This window comes from Protopterus annectens, chromosome 1.part0 (genome assembly GCF_019279795.1).
Source record: "Protopterus annectens isolate FY-2018-M chromosome 1.part0, PAN1.0, whole genome shotgun sequence".
NCBI lineage: Eukaryota > Metazoa > Chordata > Ceratodontiformes > Protopteridae > Protopterus > Protopterus annectens.
In genome coordinates this window covers 363,508,846-363,528,203 of record NC_056725.1, presented here as the reverse complement: position 1 = coordinate 363,528,203, position 19,358 = coordinate 363,508,846, and positions in this window count along the sequence as shown.

Here is a 19,358-nt window from a genome sequence, read left to right as displayed (position 1 = left end):
GGTTAAGGTATCAGCCAGATAAAGAAGTTTGCCTTTTTTATAGACCATTTTGAAGTTGTGCTTTTATATTCTGAGCATCATTCTTTGTAGTCACGCTGCAGTTGTATGCATAGGCTTCTTTAAAATAGTGGCTAGAGGTTGATGATCAGTGCCAGTTTGGATAGGTCACCCATGGATATAATCATCGAACTTCAAACATGCGAACACAATTGTCAAAAGTTCCTTCTTAATCTGAGCATACTGCATCTTAGGATACAAAACAGGAACACAAACACTGGACTGTTTGATGAAGTTCTTTAATTCATACTGCATCTTAGTTTGGGTAAGATTTCTAGATGCATAGGCTATTGGTCTATTCTCTTGAAGAATAACTGCACCAAGACAGAAATATGAAGCATCACAGGAAAGAATTACTGGTTTATGGACATCATAGTATCTTAACATTGGTGGACTGGCAATTTTCTGTTTTAGGTCATCAAATGCTCTCTGGTGTTGTTCCAATCATGACCAGGTAACATTTTTGCTGGCCAGCTCTCTTAAGGATGCTGATAATTCACTGAAGTCTGGTATAAACTTGCCCAAATAGTTAGACATGCCAAGAAAATGCTGTAAGCCTTGGACATTGCCTGGAGCTGGCATCTGAAGAATGGCTGTTTGTTTGGAAGGATCTGGTCGTAATCATGAATTGGTAAATAAACGACTGACATAAGTAACTTCTGGTAGCCTGAATTTACATTTCAGAGGATTGAGCTTTGGATTCAGTTTGCGTGCTCTTTCCAGAACTTTCCTGAGGTTTCTGTCATGTTCTACTTTACCATTGCTTCCAACTAGTAAATCATCTGCTATTATAGCACATGGATAGCCTGAAAACATTTGCTCCACTGTACACTGAAAAACTTAACTGGCAGAATTTATTCCAAAAGGCATTCTAAGAAATCTGTTTCTACCAAATGGCATACTGAATGTAGTCAGTAGTGAAGATCTGTGATCCAGCATTACTTGCCAAAATGAACTCTTTGAATCTAAGACAGAAAAAACAGTGGCATTTGGCATGAGGGTAGCAACTTCCTCGACTGTATGCATAGGATGGTAGGGTCTCTTTAATGCTTTTTTTATGTTTCTTGGGTCAATACATATTCTGATTTCATCTAAGCTTTTCTTATGAGCAACCACTATAGAAGACACCCATTCAGTTGGTTCTGTAGCTGGACAAATCACTCCTTGCTGCACCGTTTTATCTAACTGGACTTTGACTCTGTACTGCATAGCTATTGGAACTCTTCTCATTGGTCTTCCCACTGGACTGACCTCTGGGTCTAATTTCATAGAGTACACAACTGGAAGTTTACTTAGCTTGTCATCAAAAATATCAGCATACTCTGTGAAAATAGCATTTGTGAAACTGAAACTAAGACGTGCTTACATGATGGACTTCTTTGGTAAAAAAAAGCGGTTTCATTTTTAAACTGTCTCTGAGACCTAATAATGACCTTACATGTCTTTTGACTACATAAAGTTGCAAGCTGTAACTATTCACAGCTGAATAGTATGAAAGCACTTCTGAACCTTTGGTTTGAATCACTTCACCTCCATAAGTAACAAACTTTGCATAATTGGCCAAATTAAGTTGATCACCGCCTCTTACTCTTGCAAATATTTCTGCTGACTTAACACTGCACTTTGAATCAGTATTCACTTTGAGCTCTGTTTGTTTACCATTAATCAGGACAGTACAAAACACTTTGTTTTTTGCCAACAAACTTACTGCATTAACCTTTTCACAAACCATCTACATAGAAAGTAGCATTGCAGCTTTCTATATGATCAACATGCTTTCTTGAGTGACCTTTCTTAATAAATGAATGAAGCTTGCTTGATTTATAAAGCTTTTGAAAGTGGTTCCATTTTCTACACTTGTGGCATTGGTGACTAAATGCTAAGCACTTTTCTCTTTTGGGCTTGTTATTGTCACCACAGTTATGAGAGTTAACAATGAGACTTGACTTGGGTTTTGCTGACTCACCCTTGTGCTACACTGAGAATGTCTGTTTTACTGAGCTAGTCTTAGAACTTGCTGGAAAGGTATGGGCTCTCCCTGAAAATCCTGCAGGGGCTGCAGCTGCCATGTGCTTAGGCCTGTTTCTGTTAGCCATGTGCTGCATCATGTCTACATTTGCTCTAGAAGCTGCTGAAACCATGCTCTTATCACTTGCAAGCATGTTTGTGTGCCTTTCTGTAAGCTCGTGTATTTGACAAATCTCTACAGCTTTGCTCAACATTAAATCAATGTCTCAAAGCAAAATCTTTCTCACTGCAGCATTATTAACACCCCATACAAGCTGTCTTTTATCAACTCATCTTTAAAATCACCAAATCTGCACATTTTAGCTTTGTTTTTCAAGTTAGTAATATAAGCTGGAAAAGTTTCTCCTGGCTTTTGGTCTCGTGTACAAAATAAGTGCCTCTCCAATGTAAAATTTGTCTTGGGGTTACTCATTTCTCCAAATTTACATGTCAAGCACTCAGGGTCCTCTCTTGATTCAGCTTGTACAACAATATGACAGTCTTCCCCTTCTCCTGCATATACTGTTGGTGCATATACAAATGAATACTCTCTTTCAATGGCTTCTGACCCCATTAGATTAAGCAGAATAAATGTCTTCATATCTGCATCTTTATCACAAAAAGGTGCTTATATGAAAATACCACATTCTTGCTCAAATACTCTCCAATTCTCTACAATATTATGATCAAACACAAGTGGACTGGGTCTGTCAAATGCCTTTGCCATGCTAACACACAGTAATAAAGATCATTTGAGTTATGTATGAACATACACACATATACATCAAAAATTTATGCCAGAAATTTGTAATTATGCTCAACAGCACAATATACTCTTTGACATAACTGCACTTTGTGAAATAAGTCTCTGTAGCACAAAAAACACTTTGAAATTACTGTACTTTGTGAAACCACTCTTATCAGTGTAAGAAACACTTCCAAATGACTGCACCTTGTGCATGAACTATACACAGCACAATAAACTTCTCAAAATGATTGTAGTTTGTGAAATAACTCTGTACAATGTAAGAAACACTTTGAAATGATTGCACTTTACAAATGAACTGTACATAGTACACAGTAAAGTCTTCAAAATAATTGTACTGTAGTAAAGCACACACTGCAAGCACTTTACAGACTCTGATATACTTCAAACAACTGTAGTTATACTTTGAATAGCTTTAGTCAATGCACAATAGTAGCTCATATAAAAAAAAATGGTCATTTACTAAAATAATTCAGTAGCTTTGCTTTTCCATGCTCATTTTGCCCTTTTATTGTACTCATCATGCTTGTTTGACTTTTATCATGCTCATTATACTTTTCTTGTGCTACTTTTACTTTTAACATGCTCGATATGCAAATCAGAAGTAATTATGAGTGGTATCATAAGTATTTTGAATAATTATATAAAGTATTGCATTTTCAAACATTTCACTTAATCAATAATCCATTTTATGCTTTTTGTTTGATTAATAATGTGTTTTGTGCTTGTTGAGCTGGCACCTCTGCATTCGTGAAAATCTACTTCCAATCATTAACGGACCGGAGTTCCGCTGTGGCGACCCCAAACTGGGAAAAGCCGAAAGAACAACAACAATAACATTTGTGCTTTGTGAATGATTCGTATCATTTTCTTTATGAAATAATTTATGCAAGTTTTAATTACTTGAAATTCATTTCTGATCTATTTTCAATTGTTTGAGCAGGTTGGAATGAGTCATTCCTCTATAAACTTCCATTTCTAACTGTGCACCTTATGGCTCAACTTCTGGCTCATTTCTGGCTTCTTGTTGCTCAGACATCCTAGTTCCAACACCATGTTGCTCAGACATGCCACTTCTGACACCATGTTTCATTACTCTAATTGCATGTTTACTTAATTACTTAACTGTAAACTGCTTTTTCATACTGAGAGTTGTATTTTCTGTTTGTGAGTGCTCAATCTGTGCCTTTCTGTGCATTTTTGTGAGGTTTCTGTGTTCTAGTCAGGTATCATACAACTGATTTGTTTGCAGATAAAAGCATTCTCTATAGTTTCCTTGCTCCTTTATCTGTTTAAAATTATCATTGGTGGCTACCGCTAGTAGCTGTAATAGTGTGCATTACTATAATTGCAGTTTTATTGAATTACTAAACTGTACACTGCTTTTTCATACAGCAACTTGTATTTTCTGTTTGTGAGTGCTCTTTCCGTGCATTTATCATGAGGTTTCAGTGTTCTACTCAGGTTGTATAATCTTGACAGAAGCCTGCTGTTGTCAAGGCCTGGTAGTTTTGTTTGTTGAGTTTCCTGAGTTTCTGGCAGCCATTTTCTGCTAATAGTGTGTTGTCTTCATTATTATTGAGAGTAACAAGGTTTCCTGACCTTTTGTAACACAAGTGATTGGGTAACAGCAGGGGCTATTAGGACTAAGTAGTAATTCGAGCTCCTTGGTATATAAACACTATGTCTGCAAAGGGCTGTGCTTGTATTTACCAGGCTGTGGATGGTGATTCATTACTGTGGCTAAGCAGAAATTCCTTAAGATTCCAAGCGCAGAATAAGTTATTTCTTAAACTTATTTCACTGAATTGCACTTCTGCAATGCTTATAACTGTGCTATACAGTTAATCTACTACATTTTGCACTGTTATAAAGCTTCTTTACTGTTTCACTACAGTTATGTACTGTTTTATACTGTTTTAACTGTATTTCTTATTGCTAGATACTGTTCCATTACTCTAATTGCATGCTTACTGGATTACTTAACTGTAAACTGCTTTTTCATACTGAGAGTTGTATTTTCTGTTTGTGAGGGCTCTATCTGTGCCTTTCTGTGCATTTTTTGAGGTTTCTGTGTTCTAGTCAGGTATCATATAACTGATTTGTTTGCAGTTAAAAGCATTCTCTAGAGTCGCCTTACACCTTTATCTGTTTAAACCTTTCATTTAGTGGCTACAGCTAGTAGCTGTAATAGTTTCCCACCCTCCTTCACAATTGTTGTCTTGTTCTTATACTTGGTGGCTTTGCAGTTGCTCGCCCATACTATATATTTGATCTGGGCATTCCTTCCAGTCTAGTGTCATTAGTTCATTCTACCTAATAGAGAGAGAACATTTGAGAAGGGCAATCCACTTAGATTCTTAACCTTGAATTATCTTCTGTTCCAACTTTCTCCTTTTCCACTTTATAAAAGCTTGTGTCCCCCCTTTCCTGTAACTAGTCTAGTCCTGATACAGATTTGCTGTATCCAGGACTATATGTAAGCTCCTGAGCCCCCCCAAGCCTTTCTGTGTTGGAGGGAAGCCTTCTAGCTTATCAGTGGGAGTGGTAAGCACTAGGTAACCTATCTACCACATAAGGAGTGGTTTCTGGCCTAGAAATTGTAGTTATTGGTTGTTTGGGCAGTTTTTCCATCTCTCTCAACTTCCTGATTTAAAAGCTTGTATTTGCACTTATTTCCCCCTTTCCTGTAACTAACCTAGTCCAGATACAGATTTGCTATATCCAGGACTGTTTATAAGCTCCTGAGCCCCCCAAGCCTTTCTGTGTTGGATAAAAGCCTTCTAGATTGTCAGTGGGAGTGGTAAGCACTAGGTAGCCTATCTACCACATAAGGAGTGGTTTCCAGCCCAGAAATTGTATTTATTGGCCATTTGGGCAGTTTTTCCATCTCTCTCAACTTTCTGATTTAAAAGCCTGCATATGCACTTGTTTCCCCCCTTTCCCGTAACTAGTCTAGTCCAGATACAGATTTACTGTATCTAGGACTGTTTGTAAGCTTCTGAGCCCCCAAAGACTTTCTGTGTTGGAAGGAAGCCTTCTAGTTTATCAGTGAGATTGGTAAGCACTAGGTAGCCTATCTAGCACAAGAGGAGTGCTTTCTGGCTCAGATATTGTGTCTTATTGGCCTTTTTGGCAGGTTCTTCCATCTCTTTCAACTTTCTGGCTTAAAAGCATGGGTTTGCGCTTGTTTCCCCCCTTTCCTGTAACTAGTCTAGTCCAGATGCAGATTTGCTGTGTCCAAGACTTTTGGAAGCCTCTCAGCCCCCCCAAGCCTTTCTGTGTTGGTGGGAAGCCCTCTAGCTTATCAGTGGGAGTGGTAAGCACTAGGTAGCCTATCTACCACAAGAGGAGTGGTTCCTGGCCCAGAAATTGTAATTTATTGGCTGTTTGGACAGTTTTCCATCTCTTTCAACTTTCCGGTTTAAAAGCGCCCATTTGCAATTGTTTCCTGCCTTTCCAGTAACTGGTCTAGTCCAGACACGGATTTGCTGTATCCAGGACTGTTGTAAGCTTCCGAGCGGTGTCAGAGTCTGCTGTTTAATTTTTCCCTTAGATCTACTAGTTCTCTCCCCTACTGCACTTATACTAGCTTATTAGTCTAGCACTTTACCAGACTTCTTGTAGTAATTATTGTAGCATGCAAAAGTGCTACCAGCACTAAACGTTCTACAAGGAAACAGATCCAGTACTTATTATCAATGCCCACCCCTCCAGGCATGTCTAAAGGTCAGTTCCATGTTCTTTCTCATATTAACCTGGTGAACCTGGGCATCCTGAGGCAATGTAGCAGCTGTCTAATGTACACCAACAACCCTTGTCCACCAACAACCCTCTCCTCTTACCTTCCAACACTCAGACTTGCAAGAGATGCACTTATATATCCAAATTGGAAGCCATGCACTCTCCAGCCAAGACCGGAATAACTGGTCAAGAGGAGAAGGTTAACACTTGCACCACACCACATGAAACACATAGCCTCCAGAACACACACCAGCACTGCCTTCACATAAAAACACAAACCACACACCCACCTTCATGGAGGCTCTCAATAAAAATCAACCCAAGCAGCGGAGCCCTCCAAGGCAGAAACACACTCGACCACCACAACACAACACTAATCATGAGGCACATAACTCCCCTAAACAGTGTGCCACTCAACCAAAGCCCCTAAGGTAAAACAGCATGCCAAACACACTAGTCATAGGTGACTCGATAGTGAGGCACACTGATGTCCCACTCAATAGCTTGAATAAGGAGAAAGTAACAGTCAGCTGCCTGTCAGGTGCCAGAATCTGTCACATAACATACACACTCAGGTCCCTCAACAACAAGTACAAATATGACTCTGTCATTGCACATGTGGGTGTGAATGACATGAGACGTACCTCCCTGGACTACATGAAATATACACGGAGGAGTTCTTGGATTATATAGCTCAGATGGGTATGACCCTAGCCCTGAGCAGCATCCTACCATCACCCAGAATGATACCACAGTACAAGCAGAAAATGACTGATTTCAACAATTGGCTATGTTTCTGGTGTCATTCTAAAGGGATCCTGTATCTGTCTGTCTGAGATGACATGACTGACAGACCTCGATGCTTTGCTAGAGATGACCTGCATCTGTCACCTTTGGGCTTCCAGATACTGGCCAAGGCTCTTGTCACCCCTATAGTATCGTTTTAGGCGGTGTTCCAAAGACCAAATTACCACCATAGCAGCTACAAACAAATGCAATCTGAGGGTCATGCTGCTCAATGCTAGAAGTCTAAATCTCAAAATGCACTCACTATAAACACTCCTTAAAATGGAGAACATCAACATTTGTGCTGTAACAGAGACCTTGTTCAAGACAGCAGAAAGCACCCCTGCACTACCAGGCTATAACTCATTCCACACCTTTCTGCCCCAAAGCTGGGACCAAAGCTCCAAAGGCGGTGGTGATTCCATATTCATAAAGGATGTGTGCACCTTCAGACTGGTAGCCCAACATAATGCATCAGAGATACTTTAGGTGCAGCTAACATTGGGTAAGACAGTGATTCAGGTCATAGCCTGCTATAGGTCTCCAACCATGTCCGAAGACTCGCACTCCATGTTCCTAAGCACCCTGGAGAATATTAGGATCCAACCTAAAACTCTCTTACTAGGTGACTTCAACTACGACTCCATTAACTGGGTAAACTACTCATTTACCAATACAATTGCCCAGCATTTCATTAATTACCAGCTTGCTCTTAACCTCACTAGAGGTAGCAACATCCTTGACCTGGTCATTACTAACATGGGCGACCATTGCTCTACACTAGTAGTCAGCTCCTCCTTGGTTAGATCCAACCACAAACAAATTACCCTGGAAATGCACATCCCTCCCACCCCCCTGCAAAGGTAACCACCATAAAAAACTTCTCCAAAGCTAACTTTGGGCTCCTAAAGACAGAGCTGTCTAACTTCGCAGCACCCATGCAAATGGAGAATAGTTGCGTGACCGCAGAATCATACATCAATGCACTATACAAACACGTACACAAATGCATGGAACTCTTCATACCCAATAGAACCAAGACGCTCTCCTCCAAAAAAGGAAGCCAATCTGGTGGTCCCCTGCCATAAACAAACTCTACAACAGAAGGAGGAAATTGATGCAGAATAATGTGAAGTCCAGAGACTGGAAAAACTCCCTTATCAGCCTCAACAAAAAGTTGAGATACCTCATCAAATCCTCTAAAGCTAGCTATGAAAACAGAATTGCAGCAGATAGTAAAGGCAACCACAAGGCCTTCTATAGTTATGTAAAGAATTTCCATGGCAATACCCAGATTTGCTCTGAGCTACTGCACAATGGAACCTCTTATACTGAGCTAACAGAAATTGCCAGTATACTGGCCGATAGATTCAATGCCAACATTACCCCATCCACCCCAAAGGACCGATCACAATACCTGTAGATTTCCAGGCACTCAGTATTACTGCTGCACAGGTTAAAAGAGTACTGTCCAAGGCCAAGAATACAGCTTCTATGGGACCTGACAATATCCCTGGTTGTGTTCTACATGAACTACAGAGTGAGCTGGCACCTCACCTATGTGTCCTGTTCAAATACAGCCTCACCTGAGGCTTTGTCCCTACTGACTGGTGCACTGCTACAGTCATCCCTCTCCATAAAGGAGGAGGGACTACAGACCCTGGGAACTATCACCCCATTAGCCTGACTAGTCTGATATACAAAGCTATGGAATGCATCATCATGGACCTAATAAACAAGGATATAGGGAATCTCCAAACTCTGGATCCCACACATTTTGGGGTAGATTATGCCTGCTCAACTTGGTCAACTTCTTTGAGTCAGTCACCAGAGCTGTGGATGAAGGCAATGTGGTTCATGCAGCCTACCTTGATCTGGCCAAGGCTTTTGATACCATTCCCCACTCAGAAATCATAGAAAAACTCACTAAGCTTGACATCACGCCCCTATATCACTAGGTGGGTTGCAAACTGGCTCACAGATAGAACCCACAGTATGAAAGTAGCTGACTCCAAGTCAGACTGCTGACTAGTCACGAGTGGAGTCCCACAGATTTCAGTCCTGAGTCCTCTCCTGTTTGCTATCTACTTCTCTGAAGTCCAGGCCAACACAAAGGGACTCTGCTGACAAAATTTGCAGACAATTGCAAGTTGGGAGCTATTATTAACTTCCCAAGTAATGTTGACATCCTACAGAATGGCCTCACTGAGACCAGCGACTAGTGTCAGAACCATAGCCTTAAGCTCAATGCCAAAAAATGTGTCATGATCCCCTTTGGGAAAAACCCAGTTCCCATGAATTCCTACATTGATGGTAGTCCACTGAACACAGAAGGCATTATAAGAGACCTGGGAAAACAGGTTGACAGCAACCTCTCTTTTGATCACCACATTGCCACTGTGGTCAGAAAGTCCTTCTATGTGGCATATCTCATTACTAAGGGTTTTGCATCCAGGAAGAAAGAGGTCATTGTCTCCCTCTACTCTTCCCTCATTAGGCCAATCATAGAGTACAATGCCCCATTTGGCATGTACCTCACTAGACACCTGCAACAACTGGAGAGGCCACAAAAGTACCTCACAAAGAGGATCCTAGGCCTTAAACACTTGTCCTATATGGACAGACTCAAAAAACTCCAATTATTCTCTGTCTCATATTGCCTACTTAGAGGTGATCTCTGCTTGACCTACAAAACCATGTCTGACCAAGCTCTGTTAGAAATGCTACATCTAAAGAAATCCCAATCCCTCCGCACCACATGCCCCAGAGACCTCAACCTCATTAACACAATTAACAGAACATGCTGGAGGGACAGGTTTATAACCCAGAGACTGCCCAAGCAATGGAACAGACTTCCCATACATGTCAAGCAGAACATCTCACTGACCCTCGTCAAGAGAAATCTTGAGTGGATGGGAAACAGAAAATTCACCCCAGGGATAACTCCAGTGGCTCTACTCATCAGAGGCACTGGGAACTAAGGTTGGGTAGCACTATGCCAGGGTAATCCTATGCCTAGGCTTGTAAAGGCCGCAGGGCCATTGGCATTTGTACACACCTATGAACCTATGAACCTATGTTGCTTGTTCAGCCAGGATAAAATAGATGAATAGTTGTGAGCTTGGTATAAGCAGCTTTATTACACACAAACACAGGATAGAGGCTTAGTTACTTAAGCTTAAATAAACTTATAAACAGACTGACTACTGCACTCATACATGTTAACACCCTGGTTGTTCACTCAAAATGGCACTGCTGCCTGTATGTGTTCTCTGTTTATACGCATGCACCCTCACTTTGAAATGCTTCTTAAAGTCATAACACACACTCCGATCTACACAGTTGAGTGAGAGTTCAAATCCAGACCTCTATAAATACCTCATATGTACTAACATGTTGTAGTGGGTATGTCATACATTGCTTTTCCTCATGCCAGCTACTTTTCCCTTGTTTTTCTTTTTTTCTCTTTAATTTTTTCATTAATTATTTTATTTTATTTTTTGTACAGTGTTTGCACAATGTGGCTATTAGCACAATCAAGGGAATAGAGGAATTGAATGGCAGGTTTGGCTGTGCTTATTTCATTTGCATGAAGTGTGGCAGTGCACTAACTGGACAGCTGGATCACCCAGGAAGCAGACAGGATGCAGACAGCCAAAAATAGAAACTGGATACATTCAGTTCATTCTATTGGGCACAGCCAAAACCTGTTAAGTGGTGTTGCATGGTGGTTAACAGAGACACCTTAAGAATGATTATTAAATTATGGAATGTCATGCAACTAGTCCTGTGGCAGCAGGTGTTGTACATGTAGGGCTGGACTAGAGATGGTCCTGGTTCTAGTACAGGATGTGCAACATGTTTTTTACTGCTGTGACATTGCAGTTGATAGCAATGAACTGAAACATGAACAAATGTTATTTCAGCTTTCTTGTGGCAACAGGTGCAAGTGTAGGACTGCCATACACATGGTTCTGGGGTCTAATACAGTTTTTTCCATACACTTTTACTGTTGTTCCACTTCCTATTATATTCACTCTCACTTATAATGCTTTAGATAGTGAAGCTGATATTAATTATATGTATGAGAGATGAGACACTGTTATTGTGGTAACAGATTAAACTTCCCATTGCAATCATTTCATTCCTCGCTGCTTGGTACTGCTGCACTCTGCTTACCATTGTGCAATCATGTTGCTAGTGTGTGTGTACTCCAGTAAACCCGATAGGTGGAAATGGCAGGAAAACATCAGTTTCCATTGCTCTTGGACTGCAGGTAAACATGGCATTAGTGGGGAAGATGCCAGGTTTAAGGCACAGAGATGGGGTGTCCAGGAGTCCTGAATATTTATTAGGCTTCTGGTAAAGCACCACAGCCACAGGTTTCTGCAGGGGTCTATGCTGGCTCCCATTCAATTCTGAAGATTGAAATAGTTTAGCTCAGGATGCATCCAGTGACACTGGTATCCTGGGCAAAGACAGCAATGTAGGCATCATTATAATGACCTACAGAGGTGGAAGAGGGATACTCTCAACTGTTGGTTGGAGGAATTTAGGACTGTGGACATCCCACAGCTGTATAAGCATCAACTAAACAGAGTACTTGTAAGAGTTAGAAAGCTTAATATAAGCAAGGTTGGTATGTATGATGTTCTTCTGTTCTTTTCTGTTCTTTCCCCAGCTGCCAGAGATAGGGAGTTTAATGTCCAGACCTATGAAACTCAATTAGAGAGACTGAGGGAAGTGAGTGGTATGTATGCAGCAGCAGATAATTGTTACTGTAACATTAAACGTTAAAGATAGCTTTTTTGATATTTTATAGAGTTGTAGCAAACTGAACATGCATATGCCAGCTGTAAAAGCAAGTATGCATGCATTAGTCTATAGCACAAGCCAATTGTAGAAGTCCAATATTACACTTTAGTCATAGGTTGTGGATTCAAATACCAAAGTTCACAACTATACAATACTGTTATTTCTTCAATAATATTTACATTAAATAAAAACCTCTATACCAGTCGCACAAATGCCCTGCTGTAAACTGTAATTTGTATAAATGTAACATGCATATGTGCAATATATGCATATTTTAAGGATTACTTTCAGCAATCTGTAATATAGTGTGTATCTGTTAGGAAGTAGACTTAAATGTAAATCTTAAGATAACAGAGTTGTATAATTGTACTAATGCATTGTATGTCACATATGATGGTACTAGTTTTATGTCTGTTTTTTCTCTCACCCAACCCTTATGTCTCTTTTTATTTTCTTTATTTTTATTTTATTTTATTTATCAAAATATGTTTTATTTTATTTTTATTTCATTTTATTTTGTTTACTTTTTTATTTTTATTGTATTTAATTTTTTAAATTTTTTAAATTTAATTTAATTTAATTTTTTTTTTATTATGTGTTCTGAAAATGTGTCCATGCCATCCATGTGTACCACATCACTAAATGCTCCATAGCAGAGCAAGGTAGGCCAGCACCATTGGATCAGCCTGGCCCCTCTCCAATGGCTCCAGCACCAATGCTCAGCATATCTGGAAGCCAACCTGACTGCACTGCCTCTGCTGCCCCTGCATTACCTGCACCCTTAGGTAGTCCTGCCCTGGAGGCTGGTCTAGTGGTTCCCTTCAGGAGCAGTGGCAGAGGTGCTGATTTTTTCACCCACTGTGATCTGCCAGGAATGGTGAGTAGGGTGGTGCACGCCTATGCTGGATGAAGATGCTGTTCTCCCTCATGTTCGTTAGGAAGAGAAGGAGGAGACATCAAGCCTGCCACCTACCTGCAGAGTAAGGTGACAGTGATGACAATCTAGTGGGTAATGACTTTATTTTCATTGTCTCTAAGCTTGAGGGTCATGGGCCTAGGTTGCCCCCAACCTCAACTCAATCATGGTGTCCACCAACCTTTTCTATCCATCACAGTTCTTGGTGTTTGTCTTGTTTGTTTTAACTGTCTGAAATTGCTTCCTCGCATATGCAACTTACCTGACCCAGACATACCTACTTCCTTTCCACAACATTTTTCTTTATCTTAAATAAAAAAAAATGAATGGGCACTTGTCCCATAAAAATAAAATCCATCCCATCTCCATTTTGCACATGTGTCTTCCTGACACACTTTATTTGGTCTAATTGGCTATACAAAATGATTGCATTGTGGTCAGCCCCCTCTCTGGAGGTGACAGTCCAAATTCAGTTAATATTCTGCACATATTTTCAATTAACTCTTTTAAAGAAATGGATCCCTACAGTTCTTTCCTACTTCCCTCCTGCACATTCTTGTCCTGCATTCCCTTTGTTCTTCTCCCTGCTTGCTCACCATTTCACCAATTTCCTATCTACCCCATTTTCACCACTTTAATCTGGTCAAAAAATAGAATCACACAAATAAGCAGCAGAAAAGGCAATGGATCCCTTCGCTTTCTGGGCTCTATGTTTGTACAGAAATGTGCATCATGCACCAACATGCAGCAATGGTGAGTGGCTGCAAAATGCTGTGGTTACTTCCACACTATGCTGCCTAACCTCACTGCACTATGCCAACACACAGCAGCACATGTACTACAAAGAATTCATGTCATTGCATTTTCAATGTCCAATTAAAAGTATTTAAAAGTGTTAGACACACCTGGGTTGGAGCCCAGTACCATATACCTCAAAAAAAGGAATGTAATCATGCATTAACAAGTGCTGCCACAGAGTCAGTTAAAAAGCAGGTGTGTTTCATACATTCAGTACTAACTATCAGACTTTAGCAATGTGGCTCCAATTTGTGCACTGCTTACCTATGTGTAAACATGTGTATCTTGCATGCGTACAAACTTTGCCAACCATTGCACAAACCCCCTGCTCGATGCCCTATGGAAAAGTAATTATTCTTAGGTATTACTGCTGTTTATTGTCCATTTCCTGTCTATGACATTAAATTACATATGGAAACATTACAAACTGAAGGCCCTATCTAATAATATGTCACATATTTGTAATACAGCCATGTGTTGCCACCACCCAAAGCACTGGAATGCTAGTATCTCAGCACACATATATATCACCTACACTACAGAAAGTATTGTATTTGTATGTGTATACTTGTTTTTTTAACTTCATCATTGTATTTTTTTATTTAACCATGATCTTCTTTTTTTCTCCCCGGGCCTCCACTGAAAATGGACATGTATCCAGTTGGATTAGCCCGGTCAACAAATGTAAAATAAAATAAAATAAAAAATAAAATAAAGTAAAATCAAATGCGTGATATGCAATCCATATTAGTCTGGTAACATGCATAAAAACAACTATTAACCTATAAGCCTAAAAAGCCTCATTTGCAAGGGTAGGGAAGAAATCAGCATGGATCTCATCCACAGGGACATAGATGACCTTCAACACACTTTACCTGACCCATTTTGTTTTTGTCAAAGGTAGATCTTCTTATTGAACCTTGTGGACTTCTTTGATACTGACCCCCAAAGACCTGGATGAGGGATAACAGGACACACTGCCAATGTTGAGTTATCCAAGGCCTTTGACACTATTCCCCATTCATGTCTCATAGTGCAGATCTCCTATCTGGGAATGAATACATACAGTAGTGGATGCATAGCTAACTGGCTCACAGACAGAATAGACACTCTCAATATTGGGGACTGCATCTCCACCACTAGCCACTTACCAGTGGAGTACCACAAGGACCTTTGCTGAACTCTCAACTGTTTATAGACTACTTCTCTAAAGTGCAAGCAACAGTAGCTGGCCTGTGGTTTACCAAGTCTGCAGATGACTATTAACTGGATACACTCATATTGAGTCCCACATATTACAGAAGTGGCTGACACAGACAAATGATTGGTGCCAAACTCACAGACTGAACCTTAAAGCAAACAATGCTGCATTTTCCCCATTTGGCAATGAAGTATCCCTGCTAATTATGATATATATATATATATATATATATATATATATATATATATATATATATATATATATATATATATAGCACCCCTCTAAGCTAAAACACAGAGTTGTGAGACTTGGGAACACATGTTGATGGCAATCTACACTTTCATTACTGTGTCCATACTGGTGGGACACACATTCTGCATTGTATACCTCATACATATGGACATCATATCCAAGACCAGGGAGGTCACACCTCTGTTGTACTCTACCTTTATCAGACCACTAATTGAGTACAATGCTACCTTCTCTCTGTACCTCACCAGTCAGCTGCAGAAACTGGAGAAAACACAGAGCTTCATGACTGGGATAATCCAGGGCCTCCAAACATGACATATATGGAAAGACTGAAAGACCTGTCACTGTATTCTGTATCATGTAGGCTGCTGAAAAGTGACCTATGCCTGGCCTACAGAGCAGTCTCTGACCCTGCCCCACTGGAAATGCTGGACATCTGCAAATCAAATAGGACAAGAATAATTTGCTCCAGAGTTCTCAACCTTGCCTGTGACATAAACAGAACATGCTAAGTTGACAGATATATCCCCCAGTGATTGACAGTACTCTGGAATAGGCTCCACTGCATGTGAAGCAGTGCTTCTCAGTGACCCTGTTCAACAGAAACCTTTATAACTGGTTGAGTGATTGTAAAATCACTGCTGGGTGGCACCTATGTCCCTCATGGAGAGGGTCAGTTGGTGCTACTCACAAAATTGCTCTGCTAACAATGACTATCCAATTATGCTCAATAAGGGTACTTCTGTTTTTACATAGCTAGGCTTGTAAACACCATAAGGCAATTAAGCTAATAGCCTCCAATGAACCTTGAAACTATGAACCTATGCAGCCTCCTAACATCTTCTCTACCACATGGCCTGCTGATGTCATCTACTATAAGTTGACCTGCACTCTTGTAAAAAACAGACTTCTGCCATGGTGCTTGAACAAAGTATTGTGTTCTGTAGTCTGTGTACTTAGGTAGGTGTTCTGTTCTCACTGCAGTCAACTGTGTGTGTGTGTGTGTGTGTGTGTGTGTGTGTGTGTGTGTGTGTGTGTGTGTGTGTGTGTGTGTGTGTCTAGACAGAAGATAAGAAGTGTGTAACCTACAGTTACTGCTTCAATGCCATGTATTGACAGTATTTTGATACTTGCACATATCTACGCATTCATTTCATGAAGGCTTCCCAAGATCTTCTCCCCCACATGGCCTGCTGATGTAATATACTATAAGTTGACCTGCACTCTTGTAAAAGTTAGACTTGTGTTGTGGTGCTTGCCTAAAGTACTGTGTTCTGTAGTCTGTGTACTTAGATAGGGGTTCTGTCCTCACTACAGACAACTGGGTCTCTGTGTCTAGACAGAAGAGCAGAAGTGTGTATCCTACTGTTGCTGCTCCAATGCCATGGATTGAGAGTGTTTTGATACTTCTACGTCTACACATCCATTTCATGCAGGCCTCCCAACATCTTCTCTCCCACATGGCCTGCTGATTTCATCTACAATAAGCTGACCTGCTCTCTTGTAAAAGTCAGACGTGTGCAGTGATGCTTACATAAAGTACTGTGTTCTGTAGTTTGCGTACTTAGATAGGTAGGGGTTCTTTTTTCACTGCAGTCAAGTGTGTGTGTGTGTGTGTGTGTGTGTGTGTGTGTGTGTGTGTGTGTGTGTGTGTGGGTGGGTGTGTGTGTGTGTGTGTGTGTGTGTGTGTGTGTGTGTGTGTGTGTGTGTGTGTGTGGGTGTGTGTGTGTGTGTGTGTGTGTGTGTGTGTGTGTGTGTGTGTGTGTGTGTGTCCACATGTGGTCTTGCTTGACATTACAGAGAGTCTTTTACACCAGCATGTGGGACTCTGTTATTGCCATATTCTCCTCAGCAGACACTGTTGATGTCATCAGCTATAAAGCATTATCTGAGACAGTCCAAGTCAGATTTGTGTCATGTCACTTGTGTAAAGTACTTTGTTCTGTAGTCTGTGTACTTAGGTAGTGGTACTATTCTCAATGAAGTCAACTGGATGTGTGTCTATGCGCTATTGCTTGATAATACAGAAATCATTTTACACCAGCATGTAGGACACCATTATTAGTATATTCTCCTCAGCGGACACTTCTGATGTCATCAGCTGTATCAGATTTATGAATATGCAGTTCTCCCACCAGTACAGGGACAGAGACTTGTCACCTCATCCTATGCAAGACAGATTACAGTAACATGGTTTTTAATCTAGCCGCATGCATCATGCCATGGTTTGTATGCCCTGTGTTTTCTTGATGAGAAAGCCCTGTTGTCTGTCCAGCTGTTGCATGTATCTGGTGAGGTACATGCAAAAGAGAGCATTATACTCTATTATTGGTCTGGTGAGGTTTGACTACAGTGCTGTCATGCAATCCTAAGATCTGAATATGATGGTGTGACTTATGATGTGTACAACGGAGGCTTTCAATACCAGTGTGGACACTTGGTGGTTGATGTTCAGATTGCTGTCTGCATGTGTTGCCAGTGTTTGTATCACTGGGTTAAAGCATAGAAGGATTGTTGTCAATGCTGTGATTAACATGGAATTCCACTTTTCAGATCAACAACATAAAAAGGACACATTTCTGTATTTATTTATAGATTGTGTGCATTTGACACCAATCACTTGTCTGTGTACCTCCTCCTGTACTATGTTATCATCATTGGTGGACTCAATGATTGCACCTAATATGCAAGAATCCGCAAACTTGGTAAGTCAAAGGCCATATACTTTATCCTGAACTGTCTGGAAATAGAGTCCAAACAGTGAAGGGCCAAGCACAGATCCCAGGGTTTTGCAAATAATGACAACTCTACTGGTACAGATTGATTCACCAAATTTCACACTATTTGTTTTGTCAGTGAACCAATTGGTTACCCATCTAGTGATGTAAGGATTAATCCTCAGCTGGGAGGGTTTGTCAATGATGACATTTTTTCTAAATAAAGAGTTATGTGCCGTGTGTATCCAGTGAGTCTTATTTTACTTATTGGGTTTGTCAATGATACCTGCATGGGGGATTGTATCAAAACCCTATGCCAGATCATGATAGGCAGTATGTACTGTCTTACCTTCATCAGGCCTATTACACAGAATCACTGGGCTAACTCAGGACATACACCTTCCTGATACGGTTGAGTACACTCTTCAACACACCCTGCACAAGGGCTATGTTCCCGTAGAAAAGTGTACATCAACATGCATCCATATGAGTTGGGGGAACAGCACCTGATGCATGCATGCATAGAGACATCCTGATTCTCCTCAACTGTGAGGTAGACCAAAATGTCATCATGGACCACTTCTAAATGGACAGTAGTAATATTTCTGCTGTGTGTAACAGACCTGTGTGAGTTGTTCATGCTAAATCATCTCTGTTACATCTGATAGATGCCCTCAAAGATGCCATTGAGGGCATGCATGATGACAACAGTATCATCTTGTGGAACTTGACCAGGTCGTGACATTTGACACAAATCCAAATTGAAGTATTCAATCAACACTGTCATACATGGCCATAAACAGCTGTATCACCAAGTGGGTAGATCAGTGTATTACATACATGACATCTCACTATGTTGAAATGTGTGAAGTGACCTATATCTCAGGTCCAGTGATCAGGACCATATATCAGGGCTGTCTACTGGACCAGTTCCTGTCCATTATTTAAGTGATGAACATCACAGGTGACATACACATCCTATGTCCAAACAGCTGTCTGAATGCCTACAGATTGTGGTCAATCATTGACTCCAAATGTGATATTAGTATAATACAGACAGTATCAACACCTACAAAAAATTGCTGCCACAGCCATGACAATACCAGCAATGACAAAAAAACATGGGGGGTTGTTAAGTCAGAAAAAGAAACGTGCAACCCAAGTATAATGTGGACACCAAACTCTATAATCAGACAAATAGATATGTGACCCATATCCTGGGGCACATGGTAAGTTGACATCCACCAGCATGTGGTCACAGTGCTGACTACTGCCTTGTATGTAACACAAGTACTGAGT